Source organism: Antechinus flavipes, chromosome 4, assembly GCF_016432865.1.
Source record: "Antechinus flavipes isolate AdamAnt ecotype Samford, QLD, Australia chromosome 4, AdamAnt_v2, whole genome shotgun sequence".
In the NCBI taxonomy this organism is placed as follows: domain Eukaryota; kingdom Metazoa; phylum Chordata; class Mammalia; order Dasyuromorphia; family Dasyuridae; genus Antechinus; species Antechinus flavipes.
The window spans coordinates 314,422,095-314,438,209 of record NC_067401.1 but is presented as its reverse complement, the minus strand read 5'-3'; the positions used below and the strand labels follow the sequence as shown (position 1 = coordinate 314,438,209).

The window sequence follows — 16,115 nt, the reverse complement described above, 5'->3', positions numbered from 1 at the left end:
TTTTATTCTCTTTAGGGTAGTTTCTTTAACTCTCCCCACACATTTCTAGAATCCTGAAATTATCAATTCATAGTGGAATTATCAACTCAACCCCCATTGTACAAGTGAGAAAACTGAGGGCCAGAGAACATAAAGGACTAACACCACATCAAATGGATAATTGAGTGGCAATGCCAGAATTCAGACATTCAGATCTCAGTCATAAGTATAGATTTAGGTTTTAAAGGAACCTGAACAGCCATCTAAGATAAGCACTTCATTTTACAAATGTGGAAATAGATGTCTAGGGAGATTATTATCTTTCCTGTAGTCTGTAAACTCATTTAAAAAAATACTTAAATAATTATATTTTAATGCGATTGGTTCCCATTATAATCCTGTGTATTTTATTTTGTGCTTTTAAAAACATTTTTCTGAGAAGGGCTCCATATATTCTATGCACCTACTTAAAATGGTCCATGTCTGACAAGAGTACTTCAACTACAGCCGCGGGCCAGATGCAGCAGCTGAGGACGGTTATTCCCCTCACCCAGGGCTATGAAGTTTCTTTATTTAAAGGCCCACAAAACAAAGTTTTTGTTTTTACTGTAGTCCGGCCCTCCAGCAGTCTGAGGGACAATGAACCTGGCCCCCTATTTAAAAAGTTTGAGGACTCCTGGTCCATCACATAGAAAAAAAATATTAAGAATCCCTGGTCTAAGGTCACACAGTTTAGAAAATGGAAGAAATAGGAATAACTAGTCTTTGGATTCCAAATAGGAGTCTTTACACTGGAAGACACCAGTCTTTATTCCCATGCCAATTTTCTTTCCTTCCCAAGGAAGAGTCTTGAGAGTGATGTTTTCACTGATTCTTAATCATTCACATAGAAGGATCTGGACCTGCTTATTTCAGATGACAGGCATTTTTGCATGCAGGATCCAAAATGCCATTAAACTCACCTGTTTTACCCAGTGTTCCATCATCTATTCTCAAACCACCATTCTAGGAGTATTTATCCAGGGTGCAACTAGAAGTTGGGAGACAGAGGTTAAAATCCTCTAAAGTAGTCACTTAACCTTTTGGAGCTTTAGTTTGCTTACTTGTCAATGAAAATTACTATTCTATGTTCTGTCTATTTTATGTTATTTTTTGAGAAAAGCTCTTAAGTCATAAAGCACTATGTCACAGTGAGCTGCATTCTTTTGGTCCATGCTTTTTGGCTAACTCACCTCCCTGTGTGCCAAATCCTTTTCTATGGCTATTTGCCAGAGATTTCCATCTTATGTACTGAGAAAATTAAATACAGATGTAGTATGAGAGCTTAAAAGGAAACTGGCTACTAGCTTTATTGATGAAGAATTTGATCCTAACAGGGAAGAAATGGATTGAAGCCTGACTGAATCGTCATGTTTGCACAGCATCCTAAAGGGGGAGATAGAGACAAGGGAATATTATTGCATGACAGTCACATTTAGAAATGTTTGCCTATGAAGTTGGGGGTATGGAGTTGGGGGAGGGACGGAGAAAACTAGGTCATGGAAACAGTGTTGTTTTTACTGGACCAGAATTCAAAGTGATGCAGTATATTCTAACATCTGGGCTCTCACCTAAGAACAAGAGAAGCCATATGACCATGCAGATGTTGGTGAACAGTTCAATCATGTTAGATTAATACATACTCCATATTAAGCTAAGGAAATTAAAGTGTTTCTTCATTTCCCATAGGAAGAAATTCAAGCTTTAAAAATGATAAGAATTGATGAAAATCCTAATAGTATTCTTAGGTAAAGAAAGCAAAGAAACCGTTATTTATTTTTACTTTCACATGTTGAGCAAATTCAGATTGTTTTTCTCCTTCATTGAAATAAGAAAATATGAACTAAGGCTAAGGAGAAAAAGCACTGATCTTAAAGTCGGAAGATGGGAGTTTGATTTGGCCATTTAACTTTAATTGTATGACTATGGGCAAGTCACTCAATCTTTCAAAAATAATAATTTCTTCATGTAAAATCAATCTATAGGTTAATCCAGGTGATTTCTAACATGAGATTCTAGGTTTTTAGTTTATAGCTTCCTATGTTGCATGCATTCCACAAAGGCTTATCACTGAGGATTTAATTTATTTAAAATTGCTCCACTGACATCCCTTATTGTCACATTATTAGATAATGTACTTAAAGATGAACATCTATGTATGTATATCTGCCTATTTATAACCATGAATAAATATATATGTACATGTACATGTATTTTGAAGATATGTTATATATGCACACATATATGTATATGCAATTTCATAGCTCTATTTATCAGTCAACCAGCATTTATTAAGCCCTTACAGTATGCCAGGCATAATGCTAAGGTGCTGTGGATACAGATACAAAAATAAGTCTCTGCCTTCAAGGAGTTGACAGTGTGATGAATACATAACACATTCTTGTATGCTATCCATGTCTTTATATACACATTTATACATATACCAAATATACAAAAAAGACATAGAGTAAACTCAGATAGAAAGATACTAGATGCTGGGAGAACTAGCAAATACTTCTTGAAGTTGATATTTGAGCTAAAGCTTAAAGTATACCGTATAAGCAAAGTGAAAGAGATGAGGGATTGCATTTCAGGTATGGAGATTGGTTAGTTGGTTGGTTGTTTTCCTTCGTGTTCTTAAAATGATCAGAATAGAGAATGACCAATATAAAGGCACAGACACAAGAGATGGAAAGTCACCTGTGAGGAGCAGATAGGCTAGTGTGCTGAATTGTAGAGAATGGAGAAGAGAGGAATGTGCAAGAAGAATAGAAGAATAGAAAGGAGCCAGTTGTGAAGTGTTGTTATTATTGAACAAAGGAATTTATTTTTGATCCTAGTGGTAATAAGGAACCACTGCCAGTTTAAAAGAGATATTGTCTGGTCTTTCCTTGAGGAAAATCTCTTTGGTGGCTATATGAAGAATGGAGTTAGGTGATTAGGGGAAAAGACCAAACAATAGGCTGCTGTATTGGATTGTCTAGATAAAAGGTGATAAGGACCTGTCTCTCTGTGGAGAAAAGGGGATTTATTTAAGAAATTCATGAGAAGGAACTAGTCAGCCTCTCTCCCAATCCATTGACACAGTAAATTAATGTTTCACCTAGAGTAATTGGGGAATGAGAAGTTCTGATCATTGAATATTTTGATTTAACATATGTTTATTTAATTATAATAGCTATTACTTTTAGGTACCCAGATGAAAAAGACATAATGAAATATTAAGACAACTAAACATAATTCCATTAGTGTTTGAGAGTTCTTTCTCAAAATTAGTTATTTTTGCATACATATATGCATGGATAAAAAGGTATGTATAAAATCAGGATAAACATTTTGCTTTGGTTACTTGAATTCTGGATAACCTTTTAATTTACAATTATACTTTTATCCTTCCTGACATTCCATTTGACTAAAGTCTTGTCCCATTTTCACTGCACATCATCACTCATCTCTCTTCCATTTTGTACTCACACAGACTTTTCCTTTGTCATCATCATCTCTCCTGGACTTTTACAGTGTCATCCTCAATGGTCTCTCTTGATTCTAGGTTCCCTTATCTCCAGTCCATTTTCACAGAGCTACAAAACTGATTTTTCTAAAATATAGATCTGGCCATGTCACTCACTTGCTTAAGAAGCTTCCTGTGTAGTTTATAAATGGCCTTCATTATCAACACCAAGAAAACACATGTACTTCATCAGACAGCACCATACCATTCATATGTTGAACAGTTGATTACAACAAATGGAGAAGTTTTGAATGCTGTGGATAATAAGTGCAATTATCTTGGCAATATACTGTCCAGGGATGGCCATCTTAATATTGAGGTTGACACACACATTGCCAGAGCTAGCTCAAATTTTCGGAAGCTTCAGAGGAAAGTATGGGAGAGGAGGGGACTGGCTACCAAACTGAAGGTCTGCAGAGCCATTGTACTGACCTAATTTTGTGTGCCTGTAAAACCTGGACAGTCTACCAGCTCCATGCTAGGAGAATGAATTGCTTCCATTCGGATTGTCTTAAGATTTTTTTTTTTAAACATTTTTTTTCCCCTGAGGCAATTGGGGTTAAATGACTTGCTTAGGGTCATACAGCTAGGAAGTGTTAAGTGTTTGAGGTCAGATTTGAACTCAGGTCCTCCTGACTTTAGGGTACCCACTGCGCTACCTACCTGCCCCATCTTAGAGAGATTTTGAAGATCACCTGGGAGGATAAAATACCAGATACTGAAGTCATTTCTTGAACTAAACTGACAACTATTCAAACTGCCACAGAGAGTGCAACTCCATTGTGCTGATTGCATTGTTTGAAAGCCAAAAAGATTATTTTATGGAGAACTCACAAAGGACAAATCCTCATGAGGTGCTCAGAAAAAATGATACAGGACACGTTATCTCTTAATCACAAGATCATTCGAGCCATCTGCACCTAGAGAGAGAACTGTGGAAACTGAGTATGGATCACAACACAATATTTTCTTTTTGTTGTTGTTGTTATTTGCTTGCATTTTGTTTTCTTTCTCATTCTTTTCCTTTTTGATCTTATTTTTCTTGTGTAACATGTTATTTGTAGAAATATGTATAGAAGAATTGCAAATATTAAACATATTGCATTACTTGCCATCTAGGGACGGGGTGGACGGAAGAGAGGGAAAAATTTTGAAACACAAGATTTTGCAAAGCTGAATGTTGGAAATTATCCATGCATAGCCTTTGAAAATTAAAAAAAAAAGCTTTAATAGAAATATGACCCACACTCCAAAAAACAAACTTTAGAATTGATTGTATAACATGGGAGACACAGGCAGGGGACTGCCCAGAATGGCATGCCCTTATCAGAAAAGATGCTGTGTTCTAGGAGCAAAACTGAATTGAATTAACTCAGAAGAGCAAATTAATGTTCATAGGGACTGTTTGTGTCCAACTTGTGCAGAGCATTCCAAGCTTGTATTGGTCTGATAAACCACATCCAGACATATTGTAATGGGACTCTTAACATTGTGATGTCATTTTGGTTCTCTTCAAGAATGAAGGACAATCACCAACTAATGTTTGGTATTTAAGCCCTTTTTTATATTCTAGTTCCAAACTGTCTTTCCAATGTTTTTCACATTATTCGCTTCTACTTTGTACTATTTTGTGTTCTATCTGTCTAAGTTGGTCAACTTGCTGTTTTCCATAGAGAACATGCTCTCACCTGCCTCCATATTTACCTGTTGTTATATACCTTTGCTCTGCCCCCAAGAGAATATTAGTTTGCTGAGAACAGGGACTGTTTTTGTTTTTGTAATCCTAGCATCTAGCTCAATGACTTACTCTACATAAAGTAGATGCTTAATAAATTGATTAAACAGTGATCTTGTATATTTATGGCAAAATAGATTTTTAAGCCTGTTAGAAGTCTGTACCTTCTTCTTAGTGCCTTGTTTATTGACCTACTCAGAACAAGCTTTGAATCATATGATGCTGTAGAAATGCATATTTGTAATAGGGATTCCTTACAAAATAAAGCTGCTTCTCTAGTTTGGAAGGCTGTGTTAATCTGAACTTTATTTTCTTCTGTCTGTGAAGAAACCTAGAGCTGTATGCTGACACCATTCATATTTAAGTATATTCAATAATATATTTTATTCAATAAAGCAAATACTGCTAATGTCTGAGGAACCAAAATAACTTGTATAATTGATAAACAAAAACCTTATATTGGTTAAGTTTTAGCATTTATTTTTTCTCTTGTGCTTTTCATCTATTTTCATGATCACAATCACATCTCTTATATCCAAGCCTTAGCTATTATTCTGTCATTTTTATTTAGATTCCCCTCTTTGTGACTATATTTTAGATTTTTTTGGCAAAGGTATATTTCCTTCTCCATCTCATTTTATAAATAAGCAAACTGAGGTAAGTAGGCTTAAATTACTTACCCAGGGTCACATAGGAAGTTTCAGGGGCCAGATTTGCTACATTACCCAGCTGGGCAAGCTTAGAGAATAAAAGTGTTACTTTATGACTTTTGCAAAAAGTAAAAATACCATTTTGACTACACTTTCCCTTGATTCCCTAATATCATCTAAAAGTAAGTATGTATTCAGATTAAAACAAGGTATTTTTCCGCTTTCAAATTTCCCAGTTTAGTTACTAAGAAAGCATTCCCACCGACTTGTCTTTCTGAATCCCATATATAATATCATGGAATTATTTTAGTTTCTTCTTTGTCCTGAATTTTCATATTTAATCACCAAGTTATAGTTATTTTGCTGAAGTGTTTCTCAGATATTCTACTTCCCAATTCCTACTGTCTCAGGACTTTCTCATTGGCCCAGCTGTAAAAAATTCATAATTGGTCTTCATATTCTCTGGTCGTCCTGTTTGATTATAAACATATAATTAAAACATTTGTTAAGTGCATACTGTATATATGAGTTTTTTTAGATAATGTCTGAGTTTTCAATTTAGCTTTTTAAGCAGAGATCATTTTGGAATTTGGAAAATGTGGCTTCAGGTCCTTCCTGTCAGCCAAACTAACAATTCCAAAAGACTTAAGTAGTACTTTATTTAATTACAAGAGAAAGTAAAAACAAACTTCTCTGGTCCCCTATTTTTTCTTTCTTTATTTTATTTTATAGCTCTTTATTTATAATATATATGCATGGGTAATTTTTTAGCATTGACAGTTACAAAACCTTTTGTTCCAACTTTTCCCCTCTTTCCCCACATCCCTTTCCTCCAGATAGTAGGTTGACCAATACATGTTAAATATGTTAAAGTGTAAGTTAAATACAATATATGTATATATGTCCATACAGTTATTTTGCTGTACAAAAAGAATCGGATTTTGAAATAATGTACAATTAGCCTGTGAAGGGAATCAAAAATGCAGGTGGACAAAAATAGATGGATTGGGAATTCTTCATAGTGGTTCACAGTCATCTCCCAGAGTTCTTTCGCTGGGTGTAGCTGGTTCAGTTCATTACTGCTCTGTTGGAATTGATTTGGTTCATCTCATTGCTGAAGATGACCAGGTCCATCAGAATTGATCATCATATAGTATTGTTGAAGTAGATAATGATCTCCTGGTCCTGCTCGTTTCACTCAGCATCAATTCATGTAAGTCTCTCCAGGTCTTTCTGAAATCATCCTGCTGGTCATTTGTTACAGAACAATAATATTCCATAATATTCATATATCAGGTCCCCTCTTAAACAGAGGGAGATGGGCCTGATAGTGCAGGCAGAGCCTTAGGTTACAGGGAAATGGAAAAGTCTTGTAGAAGAAGTGGAAGACAGTCTATCTGCCCAGATGGGAGTGACATAAAGAGCTATAATGGAGCAGGAGGACTTGGGAACTATTGGACCCTTGGAGGAAGGAAATTTTTCTTCTCTGAAAGGGTCCTTGCTGTACAAATATTCTGTTAGTCTAGGCTAAACTGACTAGAGTCAGTTTGTAGCTAACTTGGCTTCAAGGGCACACTGAGTTCAATTTTTGAAAACAAAAATAAATTTCAAAAAAAATGTTACCTTTAAGGAAGCTTTACCTCTAGAAAATAGGACAACTCAAAAAAAAAAAAAAAAACAATTTCAGGGACCTCCTTCATATGCCTATCCACATATATATGATTTTGGACAAATCATTTGACTTCATGGTACCCCCAGACAACTATCCAAGACTAAATTGTAGAACTGAATTACTTACCCGCATTAGGGAGAGCTTCCTTACCTGAGAATTCTTTGTGCTAAAGAAATCATAAGCCAAATCCCTATTGCACCTCTTCCCCCCCAAACCCTTCCTCAAACTCCAATATCTTGATAACGACATGGTTCTGTCTACTTTTTGTACCCTCAATAGGTAGTTTTTTGCTATTAAACATTTATTACCACTATTTCCCCCATTCTTCTTCATCTGGGAAAATCCTACTCATCCTTCAAAGTTCAGATTAAACATTAACTTCTTCACCATTCTCTGAACACCCAGTAAACTACTTTACCAAATAGTCTAAAAGTATTAAGACATGAGTATATCTTCAATATAGTTATTGAAGCTTGCTGATTATTTTGAATATTTGAATATTATCTCTCTAAAAAATAAGCCTTTTGGGATCAGAGGTTATATTTCATTGCTGATTTTATAGCCATAGTGTTCTAGAACAGTGCTAATTATATGCTCAAAAGTTATTTCTTTTATCATTGAAATCTGATGTGTTGATGCCTTTATTTCCTGAATAAAATTGAATAAAATTTACCTCTGTCTTCTTTTCCAGAAATGCTCTTTTCAAATTACATTCAACTCTGTGAACCTGAAGAATTTCTGACCAATCCTAATCTTGATACCACACCACTACTCCAATGAATTTATACCACAAGCGGTAATAATGACCAGGCACCTGAAGATTAAAATGCCAACACCAAACCTTACCATAACATCTCTGGTCTATACTGTTTCCTGACATCTTAATTATTATTCATCTTTTTTATTTTGTATAACCACTTCCTAATATTCTTAGTTTTTATTTTATTTTTATTTTTCAAAATTTAGAATTTGTCTTTGACTTTGTGTACAACTACCTGCTAATTATGCCTGCTTTCTGATCAAATGATAGTGAACAAAGCCAGCCTCAGCTGTCAGGTGCTGTTCACTTGAACAGGTGCTGTTGTACAAAAAAAAGGAAAATCTTTGACTAATTTAGATAGGGGATTTTCCCCCTGACTCTTGTCAATTGAAATCTTACTGGAATAATTTACAGATTTTTCAGATTGAGGTCAATATACTGCCTAAGATAATACTACAAAGTAGGATTGTTGTTGTTGTTTTTTTTTTTTTTAATTTCCTACATTTTGAAAAATTTTGGTCATGTTTGAGAATTTCTCTTGAGATATATTTTATATTGAGCCCTCTTAACTCTTTCATTCCAAATGCTCTTTACTTTCATCGGAAAGTAAGGGACAGATTCTCCAGATTAGAGAGAGTTATGAAGGAGGCCCATGAGCACTGTTCTTGAAACCTTGTTGTATTGCAGTGCAGATAATAATTCTCAGCTGGTTCTCAGACTATCAGTCTCCTGAAACATTCCAGAAGAGGGAGGGAAGGAAGGAAAGACATTTCTTCCCTCCTATTAAAAGATATAGGCAGCTTAAACCTTAGTGCTTTTCTCTTAACAAATCCAAATTTCAAAATCTTCCATTATTTGCACCCTCATATAGAATGCTTGCTTTTTATTAAATCTCATTCATTGTCTACATGTTTAAAAAAAACTGACCCTCTTTTGTTGCTGAGAAAGTAGATGTGTTTCAGTTAGTGTCTGAAGATTCATGCAGGTTTTAAAGGATGCTGAGGGAAAGGGATAGGTGCTAGGATGGTTTTATGGTGGTGATAAGAAAGCTACACCATTTGAAGCTGTCACCAGAGATACCAGAAAGGGGACTTAAGATTAACTGTGTTGAAATTTCATTTTATTTTTTATTGTTGTTATTTTGTTTTGTTTTGTTTTGTTTTGTTTTTGGCTGTTGACTCTGTCTGTAGTTACAATGCCAGATTAGATTTATAGCAGCTTGAAATTGTATTAAGGTGATATTTTGCTTTCTGTAATACTGTTATAAAATAAAATTTGTTTATTCTCTAAGTTTGTCATCTCTCTTAATCTAAAATGTTTGGAAAGGAAAGAGTTGGTGTTTTTTATCATCTACCCTGAAAATCTATCTCTTAGGGCTTGTAATGATTTTATCAAATCACTGCCATTGTCCTATAAGCCAAAAGCTTATAACTGCCACTTTCATTGCCAAAATTAGTTATTTGGTTAATTAATCTGTATTAATTTTCACTTGCTTCAGTGAACTGGAGCTCTCCTTTCAGGAAGAACTTTACTACTGCATCAGTCGATAACTTTCCTTTAATTCCTTTGAAACGATTTCCAGTGATCATCACCTATGACAAGGGATCAACTGACTAGTTAATCCATAATAGATTGTTATACAAAGCCATTTCACCATGGATCATGTGAATAATGGTAGGTTCACCACAAATATTTCATTTTCAATTCCTCATTCTCATTGAGAACAATTTCTCGGCTCCATCCTTCCTACATTGTATGGCTTGATTGTTTTAGACCAGTGGTCCTCAAAGTGTAGTCCAAAGAATTGTTGGGGTCTCTGAAACCCTTTCAGAGGGTCTACAAATTCAAAATCATTTTTTATTTCTAATATAGTAAATAGCTACAAATATAACCCACGTGAACAAAAACTCTTTGAACAGATCCTCAATAGTTTTTTAACAACATGAAGACATTGAGAACAAGTTTGAGAACCACTGTCTTTAGACAAATTCTCACAGAGATACTAAAGTTTTTTGTTGTTTGTTTCATTAGAAGGCTGTCTGAATAGAAGCAATTAATTTACTTAATTTCCTTTGGATTTAAAAGTTTGAGTAACTTTTAGTATGATAACAAATAACATAGGGAAAATTTCATTGTGATGTCCCATTACTCCTTCCCATCATTATTTAAGATAAATTTGCATATTTAGCATCACTGGGCAGTGTATCAAATGTGTCAATTTTTATTAAATTAGTATTTCTTATATACTTGGGAGATTTTGTAGTGGTAGTAAAATAAAATGCTTTATAGATATCTTATTGTATCCTCAGGTATGAGGGGGAAGAATTCTGAAAGGGAGATGCTGTTATACTCATTTTACTGATGAGGAAACTGAGATAAACAGACTCACTTCTCAGCATCAGACAGCTAATAAGTATCTTGAGGCTTGATATAAATTTGGGTCTTCTTGGTGCCTCTAACTGCCTATAGTAAAACATTTCCTTAATTTTCTTTGAGTTTAAAGTCATTAAAAAAAGAAAAACCCTCTTAAAAATTTCCCTAAGAATCAAACTTCAGGTTCATCAAACTTGGAAAATATGATTAAAGTCATTATATAAATATACTTCTAAAAGACTTCCACTTATGGAAATATTTGTAAAAACAAAACACAAAATTCCTCTTAACTTCCACCACAAGTGTTTATTTCATTGATATGAAGTGGACCTGCGTATATTAAAACTTATAGTATATACTATATAAGCCTAACTTTTATGCTTCCAATAAGATCAAAAAATGAAATCAAAGTAGTTAACCTTAAAGTGAAATTATTTATGAAAATATCAATCAAAAGCAGTGTTGATGATGGATATAGAGCTAAATGACATTAACTTTCCTCATTATTTTGTGGATGAGCTGAGGCCCAAAAAGGACTCAAGAAAGTAGTAAGAGATTTATTCAACGTATTAAGACGTTTGCTCACACAGGTAGTAGGTTTAAACTGATATCATATAACTTAAGATCTAGTGGTCTTTTTGCTGAGTCCCATATTCATGGTAGGTCACATCATTAAGCTTTTTTTATTTCATTTGATTCTTACAATATCACAGAAAAGCAGGAATATCTATGTTTTTCATGGCCTGTAATAGTTGGAAAGATAAAATGATGCAAAATACTTAGTCTCTTGGTTTTCATTATTGTAGCTTTAGAATGTCCTTTTGATGTGGCCTAATATTTCTGAAGACACAACCCACTAGTATTTAATTAAATGCATGAGAACTCTAGATTCTTTTTGATGAACAGAAAGATGATGTAGATTGAGACATATTTTTGCTTAGATAAAGCCAATGCAGAAAATTTTTTTTCTTGACTATATATTTGTTAGAAGAATTTTATTTTTATTTTTCATCAGGGGCTAAGGCAAAGAGAGATAAAGTTGAGTTTGTTAATGGGGAAAAAAAAATTTAAGGAAAAAAACCTCTGATTTTCCTAAAATTTATAGGTAATAAATTTTTCATTGTTAGCAACCAATTGCTTAGGGCTTTTTGGCCAATCTCTTCCACTTTCTCATTTTAAAAATTCAATGGAATATAAATTCATACCCAAAGCAGCTCTTTTGACTATGTATTGATTTTTTGAACTTTGCATTCTACCACTTTGATATAATATAGCATATCATTTACATACATGAAAATGTTGCTAAACCGCCAATGTCAGTGGGACTGATTGTACTTTTGAAATGTTTGTACAGTAGAAGACATGGGTTTAAATTGATCCAAAGGAGCAGAATAGAATGCTCAACTGGATGTCCAAAAGTTCAGAGTTCACACCTGACACTTCTATTACGAGTATTCGACCATAGACAAGTCATATGACTTGAAAGCTTTGATAAGGCTGTAAAATGGGGAAAAATAACACCAGGAGTAAAAGTAGATTAAAAGTAGTTTATCTAAAAGTGCGTTGCAAACTTTTAAATACTCTGTAAATTTCATTTATACGTCCTTTAAAAGGCGTGCACACACATACCCCAGATGTCTGTTTTACCTTAGGATTATTGTCTATGGTCACTGGAAAACATAGTTTAGAATCCATGACTTCCTATGGGCACTGTGGTTTAACTGAGCCAATAAACTAGACAAGAAATTATTGTTTCTTCTATATTTGTCACTTAAGAAAATCACATGATTGACTTTTTGGCTGGTAAAATAGTAATGTGTGTTCAGTGTGTCGATTCATTTCTGACTCTGTGACTCTTTGGGGTTTTCTTGACAAAAATAGTGGAGTAATTTGCCATTGCTTCTCTAGCTCATTTTATGTATGAGAAAACTGGGGCAAATAGTGTTGACTTGCCCAGGGTTACTAGTAAGTGTCTGATTTGAAATGAGGAAGATACATCTTTCTGATTCTCCACTAGGTGCTCTATCCACTGTCACCTAGCTACCCAAAATGGTAACTTTTCAGTTCACAAAATGCTTTCCTCACAGATGATTCTCTAAGTACTTTTAATGCTTATTTTACAAATGATGAAACCAAAGACTTATAGACATAATATTAGCACGTATTTAAATAGCTCTTTAAGTTGTAGAATACTTAGAAATAATGTTATAGCTATATTCTCAATTTATTATGTTACTTTATAAACATCACAACAACCCTGTGAAGTAGGTGTTATTATTACTCTCATTTCACAGATGCTATTATTAGTCTCATTTTACACTTTACCTTGTCCAGGACATAAGGCTATTAAGTATCTTAGAGTAGATTTGAACTCAGTTCTGTGACTCCAGGTCCAGCACTCAATCTACTCTGACATTTAACCTGCCACATTAAGTGACCAGATGTAAAACTCAGTACTTTCAACTCCTCTTAAGAAATATTCTTCCACTACATCACACTCCTCTCAGGAGGAGATTAGAGATTAGAAGCTTTGATCCCTGAAGTGACTTCTGGGAGCTTAATAAATTTAGAAACTTGTATACTCATCTAAGTAATGTTTTCCTTTCGAATGAAATTATATTTTCAGTCTTATCAATTTCTAGGCATTTGATTAAGGAATGAGGAAAATACCATTGTATGAATGCTGATGATTCCCCACTGTTAGCATGACAACATTAATGATGATGGCAGAAAGCAGTAGGGAGCACTTTGAGGAAGCAATATGAACATCCTAGTAAAATCTGGTACTGAAGTTTAAGACATCAGATTTTCAATGCCCTTGAAGGCAGGCTTATTAAATACATGATCACTACCTTCCCTGATAACTTGTTTTGTCAAAGCCTTACAGAGTTAAATTAGGATTACTTTATTTCCTGAGTATAAGCCTTCATATTTAATCTTTAATGGCTTCTAAATTACAGCTAGAAAAGGCTGAAAGTCTCAACCTGACCAGACTAATAGATATAAAATAAGGCTGTACAGCTTTTTGATGAATAACAAGTAAATGTTTCAGGAACCATGCTCTGGTTTATAGCCTTGAATTCATTAAAATTGAAAATTTATCTATCCTATCCATGAACTTGAAGTTTCTAAGTAGTAGTAATAAGATTTAGGTTTGCTATAGGAGCTGAAGAAGATGAACTCCAAAATGCTAACTAGCCTGAAGTATATTTTGTCACATACTGTGGGAAGAAATCATTCATTAAAAAAAAGGCAAATTAGCCATTAAAAAAGGAAGCCTATCTTTAGGTGTATTCTCATAGAGACATAACTTTCAGTTTTATAATACTTCTTTTCATATACTCTATGGCTTGGCCAAACTGGCCTTCTTACTATTCCTTGTATCTCCTAACTGTATGACAGTTCATAAACTGATTGAATCCGTAGCTTCCTTCAAAGATCAAATCAAACATTTCTATCATATTCTGCCTAATTTCCTAATTCCTTCCAACTATTAAGACCTTCCAAAATTATCTCATTTTTGGTTTACATTTTCTTCTCTTAATAAAATATATAGTCATTGATTTTTATCTTTGTATCTCCAGTACTTAGAGCAATGCCCAGCACTTAGTAGGAACTGAATAAAATTTTGTTGAGTAATATTTTAGAGATGAAGAAACTGGGCCAGAAAATGACTCACCCAGAAGTAAATTTGTATCAAGAATTCATACTTCTAAAATATCACTTTTTTGAAAAGTAGCATAGCTCTAAGAAAGTTCACGACAGTAAAATATTTGTTGTTGTTGTTGTTGTTGTTGTTTTCCCCTTTGAACATCTTAGTGATTAGATTTTACTTTTAAATTTTTCTCTTCAGTACCTAGTATACTACGGGCACATAGTAGATAGGCATTTACATGTTTGTTGAGACTATAACAATTTATTCAAAAAGTTCTTCATTATGACCAAATAAGATTTATGCAAGGGAAGCAAGAATGGTTCAATATTAGAAAAACATAATCATATTAAAAACAAAAACCATATTATCTCAATAGATGCAGAAAAAAGCCTTTGGCAAAGCATAAAACTCATGCTAAAAACCCAAAAAATATAGCATAGAGGGATTTATTTAATTTTTAATTTATAGAATAAAGAAACATTTCCATAACAATATAATAAAAAGATGATTGCACATGAAACTGCAAATCTACTATGCACAACTTACTATTCATTTCAACCATAGAACAAAATTTTCATATTTCTTTTTTCTTCTCTCTTCTCTCTCCCACTCTAGAGATGATTACTGGATCTTTTTTAAAATATCAAAAGTATGTAATGCCAAAAGCAAGCATTATATGCAATGTGAATATACTAGGATTCTTCCTAATAAATGCAAAAATAAAGCAAAGGCTTTTCCTTTTTTTTTCTACTATTTTTCATACTATAATTTGACATAGTATTAGAAATGTTAGTAGAAGATAAGAAAAATATTAAGAGGAAGTGTAGATAAAGAAAATATAATGCCATTCCTATTTGCTATTGATATCATGGCATACTTTAAAAATCCTAAAGAATCCAACAAAAATAGCAATGAAGAAAATAACTTCAGCAAAGTTGTTGTCTACAAAAATAAACCATCAAAATTAACAGCATTTCTAAATACAAAATCTAAGATGCAATCATAGGAAAATCCCATTCAAAATAAATACAAAATGGAGAAAATATTTGGAGATCAACCTACCAAAGAATATAAAATATTTATATGAACTCAATCACAAAGAAATAAAGAACAATTTAAATAGTTGAACGACTATTCAGCACAATTGGCTGAGCTGTACCAATACAATAAAAACGAAAATACTACCAAAGTTAATTTGTTTCATATTATACCAGCCAAACAACCAATTTGTATTTTGTAGAACTAAATAATTAGCAAAATTTACTTGAAGAAATAAAAAATAGAATATATAGGCAAATAATGAACATAATAAGAACAAAAGAGACTAGCATGCTTAGGCTTTAAACTATATAAAGCAGTAGTTACCAAAACCATATTGGTTAAAAAATCGATCAATAAAATAGAATAGACAAGAGAGAATCAGAAAGAATGGAGTTGTTCAATAGTCCAGAAATTCTATAAACCCCAAAATATAATTTGGAAAAAATTCCTTATTTTGATAAATTTTGGGAAGCTATAAAATATTCTAGGAGAAACTGGGCTTACATCATAATCTTATACCATTGTACAACAACTTTAAAATAGAATCATGACCTTAGTATTCAAGATACTGTAATGCCGGAGAAACTGAGGCATGATAGAGATGAGAGAGTTTTTAAAAATTTATTTGAAAGGGAGATTGTGCTGGGGGCATAATGCCCCAAGCATCCAGCAGCAAAGGTGAGTTCTCAATCATATTTAT

At 33.5% G+C, this 16,115-nt stretch overlaps 1 protein-coding gene across 15 annotated transcripts in view; it reads left to right on the top strand.

Moving 5' to 3' along the window:
* Positions 1 to 9,636, top strand: part of EPB41L2 (erythrocyte membrane protein band 4.1 like 2) — a 292,918-nt gene extending 283,282 nt beyond the window's left edge. For all 15 annotated transcript variants that reach the window (XM_051997728.1, XM_051997742.1, XM_051997740.1 and 12 more), the window contains one exon: positions 8,278 to 9,636. The gene's annotated coding sequence lies outside the window, so the exon portion shown is untranslated. The remainder of the gene's footprint in view (positions 1 to 8,277) is intronic.
* The last annotated feature ends 6,479 nt before the right edge of the window (positions 9,637 to 16,115 follow it).